Raw genomic sequence first — 7,974 nt, forward strand, 5'->3', positions numbered from 1 at the left:
CTCCTCTTCTTCCTTTTCTTTTTTCTCCTTCTCTGTCACAACCCACAGCAACCAGGGACAACAATAATGGACACCAGACAGTGGAATTGAAGATTGGGGCACCAGGGGCCTGAAGTCTTCCGCCAGCTTCAGGTGTCCTGGGTCCATCTTACAAGGTATGTATTGAGTAGGGTACAGGAGCACAGAAAGTGAGATCACACTATCCTTGAAGTCAACAAGCACCAATCATATTCTTCCTCAAGTAATAAATAACTTCTTTATCTGAAGAAGCAGGTTAAGCAGTAAATGACTTATAGTCAGCACAGATTTTGGTCTATCTCCAAGTTCCCAGAAACTTTTGTGTGGAATTAGTCTACACCCAAGATACAAATCAGAATTCCCATCAACCCAAGACTGATTAACCATTTCAGGAAACTCTCAGTGTTCTGAGAGTTCTGAGAGGACACGGTCCATCTTTCCAATCATTTAGGGTCTTACAGCTCAGCTTTTGGGGATTCTCACGTTCTTTCTTTTTCTCCTTCCTTCCTTCCTTCCTTCCTTCCTTCCTTCCTTCCTTCCTTTCTTCTTCTCCTTCATTAAGGGCCCCACCCCTTAATACTGGTGGATTGAGAATTAAAATTCAACTTGGATCTTAGGGGTAGTGCAACATTCAAATCACTGCACCTTTCTCCAAATTCCACCTATCCCAAGAAGCCATAATCTACTCATCCGAACAAATCATCTCATTGTCAGCTAAATGCCTACAACCTAAAAGGTGCTGTGTTTCACATAGAATGATGTTTATGGGAATTGCCTTGTATAGAGAGCCATAAAGTTCCAGGGTTTCTTGAGGAACTACTCTACCCTTCATGGAACTTCGTTTTAGCACACATAATTTGTATCTCTCCACTGGCACTGCTGGAGCAACCCTCGAGCCCTGTGGCGACTGTAACTGGCTGCAGGAGATCTGACTGTGTAACTGAAGTATCAGTGATTCCAGTTCAAAGCCAGTTTGAGGAGTTTTGTTTTTGGTCAGTGGTGGAGCTTGAACTCTGGGCCAGAGCCCACTTCCAGTTTTCTGGTGGTTAATTGGAGATAATAGTTTCACGAACTTTAGTGTCTGGGCTGGGTTTGAACTGCAATCCTCAGATCTCAGCCTCCTGAATAGCTAGGTTCCAGGTGTGAGCCACTGGCGCCCAGCTGTCTGATTGTTCTTAATCCGAGGTCTAAAACACACAGGATTCTGAGGGTTAAGGTTACTCCGGGTTCTTTTCTTTTTTTTTTTTTTTTTTTTTTTTTGCCAGTCCTGGGCTTGAGCTCAGGGCCTGAGCCCTGTCCTTGGACTTTCTCAAGGCTAGCACTCTACCACTTGAGCCTCAGCACCACTTCCAGCTTTTTTTTAATGTATGTGGTACCGAGGAATCAAACCTGGGTCTTCGTGCATGCTAGGCAAGCACTCTACCACTAGGTCAAACTCCCGGCCCTACTCTGTGTTCTTTTAAACCGATAATACCAGAGTTTGAAAGATAACTTGAGCTTAACCACTTTTACAGTTAAATTTTCTCACCCTGTGGTGATAATCAGACTATTAATTATTTAATAAACAACATTCTGAGGTATATGACTGCATAGGCATTTCCTCTTCTGTTTTCCTGGAAGCTGCTGATCAAGTTCAGCTCCCTGCACCGAAGACATTAAATAGTGGTCTGTGTTAGGAACTGTATTCGACCTTCACTGTCTTTAGCTAGTTTAATTATCAGCAACACTGGAAGCTTGGGCTGAAGACATAGTGGTGCACAAAACAATCTCTTCTTTTACAGATGAGGAAAACCAAGGTTCATGGTGGTTGAGACTTCCTTATGAATTGGTGAGTAGCAGGTTCACTGTTCAAATCTAACTGTTGTTAGTTTCACATGCAAGACAGAAGCAAAAGAAAATGCTTGCTTTATTAGTATCACGTCTTTTTAACTCTATACTTAAGATTCCACATGACACATAAGATTTAGAAATAAAATCAGAAAATAACACTAGCTGAATTTTCCAAAATAGAAATTGCTGATTCTGCAGGGCCTTGTGTATGCTAGACTAGTGATCCAAGCCTCTTATGATCAGATGTGTTTAAGTATGAAAGTAGAAAGAAAGTTTCTTTCTAACAGAATGTCGTACGTAATGCTGCATATATGTACACACACACACACACACACACACACACACACACACACACACACAGATGTAGATATCCATCCGTATCAATCCTTGACATGTTCTAACATTACAAAATATTTAGTAGTTAGGTTTATGTTCTTTGGTTTTGCAAAAGATCACTAGCTTGGCTATTCATCTCTGTTGCTGTTGTAACAGATAATTTTCTACTTCTTAAGTCAGAGGTCCGATAGGAGGCAGTGATTTATTATGTTATGTTATGGTGGAAATCTGCAAGAACTCAAGGCTCAGGTCAAGGTGTCTGCAGGACCTCTCTCTCCTTTCCAGAAGCTCTAGGCTAGAATCTGTTTTCCCAGTCTTTTATAGACTCTAGAGACCAATTATATTTGGTGGCTCCATTCTCTTATCCAAAAGCTGGCAACAGCCGGCAACAGCTGGCAACAGCTGATGTGAGTCCCCTCTCAGCATCTCTCTTGCTCTTTTTCATCATCCTCTCATCCCAACAGGAAAGCTTTTCCTCTTTTAAAGACTCACATTTGGATCCCTATTGACAGCCCAGGATGTCCTCCCATCTCTAGGTCCTACCTTTCGCTCCATCTGCAAAAGGCCTCCTCCAGGTAAAGTCCTGGATGCGCAAGCTCCAAGACTCGGGGTTCGAAGATGAAAGGCTAGTGTTTTCTCCTTTTACATTTGAACTTAAGGTCTGCATCGACACAAACCACTAGCAATTCATTTTCCAGCATCTTTCCATCTACTTTCTGAGCTACTTTTGACCATGTACATCAATTAAGGTTTCAAGCCTTCCCTCAGCAAGGAGAAATAATGTGTATTGTGCTACCTATGTGTTTTGTGAGTGCCATACCTGAAGAGTCTAGAATCATAAGAAATTTCTAAAGGGTGCTTGCTCTATGCCAAGCATGCTTTCAGATGCTTCTGATAGTCTGATTATTTAATCTTCACCTCCTGCAAAAAAAAAAAAAAGGAAAGCAACTCTAAATGATAGATAATAACATCCTTGCCACTTCCCCAGTGAATAAACTTCAGCATTGCGGATGTTTAAGTTAAATGAGATTTCCGTAGTTGCTAAAAACAATCATATTAGATGACATTGGGTGTGATAGTTTTTGTAAAATACCAGCACAGATGATACCATGTATGCATATTTTGCATAGCACTGTACAAAATAAATAGATTGCGTTCACCTTCAGAGTTAAGAGGCAATAGAGTAGAATCTACACTTCCCATTTCTCTTTCCATGTCTTTGAACTTAAGGAAATGCTTCTACCAGGGAGTGTGTATGTGCTGGGGAGATTTTAACCCAATAGCAAAAAGGTGGTCCTCTTGTTCTGTTGTCATCTTGTGTCTGTCACTTTGCTCTAGGATATTTGTTTATAAAATTAGGTATATTTTTGTTCATTAATATAAAGTTGTTCATTTGGTGTTATCAAAATGAAGATAAGATCTAGGAATGCAACCATCTAGAAAATTCAGCTAACCTAGATGCACACTTGTAATCCCAGCACTTGAGAGGCTAAGGCAGAAGTTCAAAACCTGAGAGTAGGGGGAGAGAAAGGGAGACAAAAATATGAGAAGGGGTATCAAGATTGGGGAAGTAATGCACCCACTCCCTGACGAATGTAACTGTAACCCCTCATACATCACCCCGACAATAAAATACAATTAAAAAAAAGTTCAAAACCAGCTTGGGCTACATGAAAAGACCCTGTCCCCAAATAAACAAATAAATAAATAAGTGAACGAACAAAGGAAAGAAGGGAAGAAGGAAAAAAGAAAAAAGAGGAAGGACAGGGAGGGATAACCAAAAAAAATGTCAGTTGGTACACCTGAAGGCCAGTGCTCAGGAATGTAGCATTGCACTGTCTGCTTTAAGACAGGGTAACCAGAGAGCCTCTGCCCGGTGTCTTTGAAGCTGTGATTTATGAGATCGTCTATCCCAAAACTTCAGATTTAGAAGCTACCTAGACCAATCTATTTGGGTAGGGGTGAGGGAGGGTGTCAGGATTTACTTTCAACATTGATGGGGCATTTTAACTTCCCAGCTCACTGAAATTTCTTCTTCTGAAGTTATCTTCCTACGAGATGAAATCACTGCATATCATCGTTTCTCCCCAATGATTTACCGATCCAGCTTGGCAGCTCATTGTGTTAGTGAGGTAATCTTGTGTATGATTAGTCAGTAGTAGAAATGGTGCCATATCCATTGAGGGATATACAATAATATTTTCTCTTACTTAAAAATTCATTTACCTTTTAACCCAGGAATCCCATCCCTACCCTAAAATATTGTCTTATAAATAGCCATATCGCAGTTAAGTAGGACAAAAAGATAACTGCACAGTCTTACGCATTTGCAAAATGTCCTATAATCACAAAATGTTAGGTAAACAATTCCGTTGTCCTTGATCGAAGATTAGTTCAGAGTAATGTCAAGCTAAAGGGAAAAAGAGAGAGGGTAGGAGAAGAAGAAAGAAGGGGAGCTCTTTGTGCACAAATGGGTTGCTGGTTAGTTATGGAACACTAAGACGTGCTATGTGAAATAATTATGTTTGCTTATCAAAAACTAGCAAGCTAAGTTAAAATACTGACCATTATGCATTAGCATTATTCTTACCACCTAAAATGATGGAAATCTTTTTTCTTTCCCTTAGAAGTTTGTTGTTTTTCTTAACAATATTTAAGATCATTATCATGACATATCATGGTATATTGCTAAGGGAAGACACGACCTGTCAAGTGTTTTAATAATATTTTTAAAATGAAAATCTACAGTGCCAGTTCAGTATAACTAATATGTATGCAGCCTGGGAAGAAAAACATAATCTGCCACCAAATCCTTTTGTTCATTTGGCTTATAAATTCAGATGATTTCTATTTTAGATTTTTTTTTTAAAGACACTTCAAAACTAGAGAAAAGAAATGGAGGCCCAAAAGGTTAAATTGCTTATCACAATGCCATGACCATAACTAATGATCTCAATGTATATTTCTTTTTTTTTTTTTTGTACTGGTACTAGGGATTGAACTCAGGGCCTGGGTGCTGTCCCTTATCTAAGTTTTTACTCAAAGGTAATGCTCTGCTACATAAGCCACAGCTCTACTTTGGCTTTATTGTGCTTAATTAGAGGTAAAAGTCTCAGGTAATTTCCTGCCCAGGTTGGCTTGAGCCACTAGCACTAACCTTGTTTTTGTTGTTTTTTTGTTGGCCGTGGGGCTTGAACTCTGGGCCTGGGCCCTGTCCCTGAGCTCATCAGCTCAAGACTACCTGTTTGACTACTTGAGCCACTTGAGTCACAGGGCCACTTCCTGTTTTCTGGTGATTAATTGGGGTTTGGCCTAATGACAGAGTGCTTGCCTAGCATGCACAAAGACCCCTCGGCACCATAAACACACACAAAAAAACAGAAATGGTGTTATGGGTCAAGTGGTAGAGCTCTGGCATTGAGAAAGCCCAAGGAGAGTGCCCAGGTCCTGAGTTCAAGACCCAGGACTGGCAAAAAAAAAAAAAACTCTCATGGACTTTTGTGCCAGATCTGGCTTTGAACCTCAATCCTCAATCTCAATCTCCTGAGTAGCTAGGATTACAGGCATGAGCCTCTAGTGCCCGGCTAATCTTCGGTTTTTTGGTGTGTGTGTGTGTGTGTGTGTGTGTGTGTGTGTGTGTGTGTGTGTGTGTGTGTGTGTGTGTGTGTTTCCAGTCCTGGGCTGGAGCTCAGGGCCTGAGCACTGTCCTTGGACTTTTTCACAAGGCTAGAGCTCTACCACTACCACTTGAGCCTCAACACCACTTCCGGCTTTTTTCTATGTATGTGGTACCTAGGAATCGAACCCGGATCTTCATGCATGCTAGGCAAGCACTTTACCACTAGGCCAAACTCCCGGCCTAATCTTGGGTTTTTAATACTTGAATTTTGCCAATTCTATTTATGTCCCTTACGCTTCTTCTCAAGGGGCTATTAAGAAAAAGCAATAGGGTTTTGTCCTTTCTCTGTTCTGAATATTTTTGTTTCTATAGCGACAATATATGTGTATCTTGATATTAATAACTTCTTCTTTATGCAACATTGAAGAGAAGGTTAGGAGTGGCAATGAATCATATCACCATGTAAAACTTGGTTGTTTGATAAGGTGAAACATTAAAAAAAATCATGCCAGATTTCCTTGTGTTCCATATTAGAGGCAGCAAGCCACTGTTGTATAGGTAAGAGAAGCAACAGACAATCTTTTATCTAGCTTGGGCAAATGTTATGCTTCCCATCCCCACAATTGGAATGCAAAGACAGTTGCTTTGGAATTGATGACACTTCAAGATGCCAATATCAAATAGAATTTAGCCTTAACCTAAAAAATGTGTACCATGAAAGCATAGCAAGGAGTCTGGAACTAGGACATCTAGAATCATTTTGATATCAGAATATACTGACCAGCCATAGTCTAGGGTATGATCTATTGCCCTGACATATAACTATGAAGTGAGCAAGGAAAGGAACTAAACAGATATCTAAGTAATCAATCCTTGCAAAATTTTCCAGCTCCAAGAAGATTGTGGTTGGCAAAGTGCCAGATCGTATTTCCTACTAAGTCAGAGAGTAAGGTCCTAAATCTCAGTGTGCCATGGATATTAAAGGAGGAAGTTCCAGATGTGGAAAACATCTGAACAGTGATAGATCATTCCTCAATGGTGCTATGGCCCTATCAAGTCCAAAGTTCAGAAAGTAAATCACACAAGGAAAGGAGCAAGGAGCTCAATCCTTAGGCTATGGTCACTGATCCTAAATCAGAAGACTGGTGCTGTCAGTTCTCAGGATCTGTTTCCTTTCCTGTGGTTTGGCAAGATGGCCAAAGTGTGCCTTCACAGCCAAAGGAGGCAGACTCCCACAAGTGTTCTTGAATCTGGAACATGAAATACAGTCCCAGAAGGTGGAGGGCAGTGGCGGAAGCATGGACGGGAAAAAAAAAAAAGACTGCATTAAACTGCAGAGCTTTTGTATGGCAAAGAACATAGCTAGTAAATTAATTAGGAAGCCTACAGAGTGGGAGAAGATCTTCACCAACCAAACAACGGACAAAGGCCTCATATCTCAAATATATCAACAGCTCAAAAAATTGAATCACTCCAAAACTAATCTCCAAAGTAACAACCATCCCATTAAAAAATGGGCCAAAGACTTAAAGAGAGTCTTCTCTGAAGAAGAAACAAAAATGGCCTATAGACACATGAAGAAATGCTCAACATCTCTGGTCATAAAAGAAATGCAAATCAAAACAACTTTAGATTCCACCTCACTCCAGTTAGAATGGCCAGGATCAGGAAAATGAATAACAACAGATGCTGGAGGGGATGTGGCCAGGAGGGATCACTACTACACTGTTGGTGGGAGTGCAAACTCGTTCAACCACTATAGAAAGCAGTGTGGCAGTGCCTCAAAAGGCTAAACATAGAGCTCCCCTATGACCCAGCAATTCCACTACTTGGCATTTACCCAACCATCCAGAAACTAGGGCATACTAAATCCACTAGCACAACAATGTTCATTGCAGCATTATTCACCATAGCAAAAATATGGAACCAACCTAGATCTCCCTCAGTTGATGAGTGGATCAACAAGTTGTGGTATTTGTACACAATGGAATTCTATGCTGCTGTCCGAAAAAATGACATCGCCCCATTTGTTAGGAAATGGAAAGTCTTAGAAAAAATCATACTAAGTGAAGTAAGCCAGACTCAAAGGAACATAGGCTCAATGGTTTCCTTCATTTGTCATAATCAGTAGAAACCTTGGGCTCTCCTAGCAGAGATCTGCAATAGAGCAA

Source organism: Megascapheus bottae, chromosome 27 (genome assembly GCF_031878675.1).
Source record: "Megascapheus bottae isolate mThoBot1 chromosome 27, mThoBot2.hap1, whole genome shotgun sequence".
NCBI lineage: Eukaryota > Metazoa > Chordata > Mammalia > Rodentia > Geomyidae > Megascapheus > Megascapheus bottae.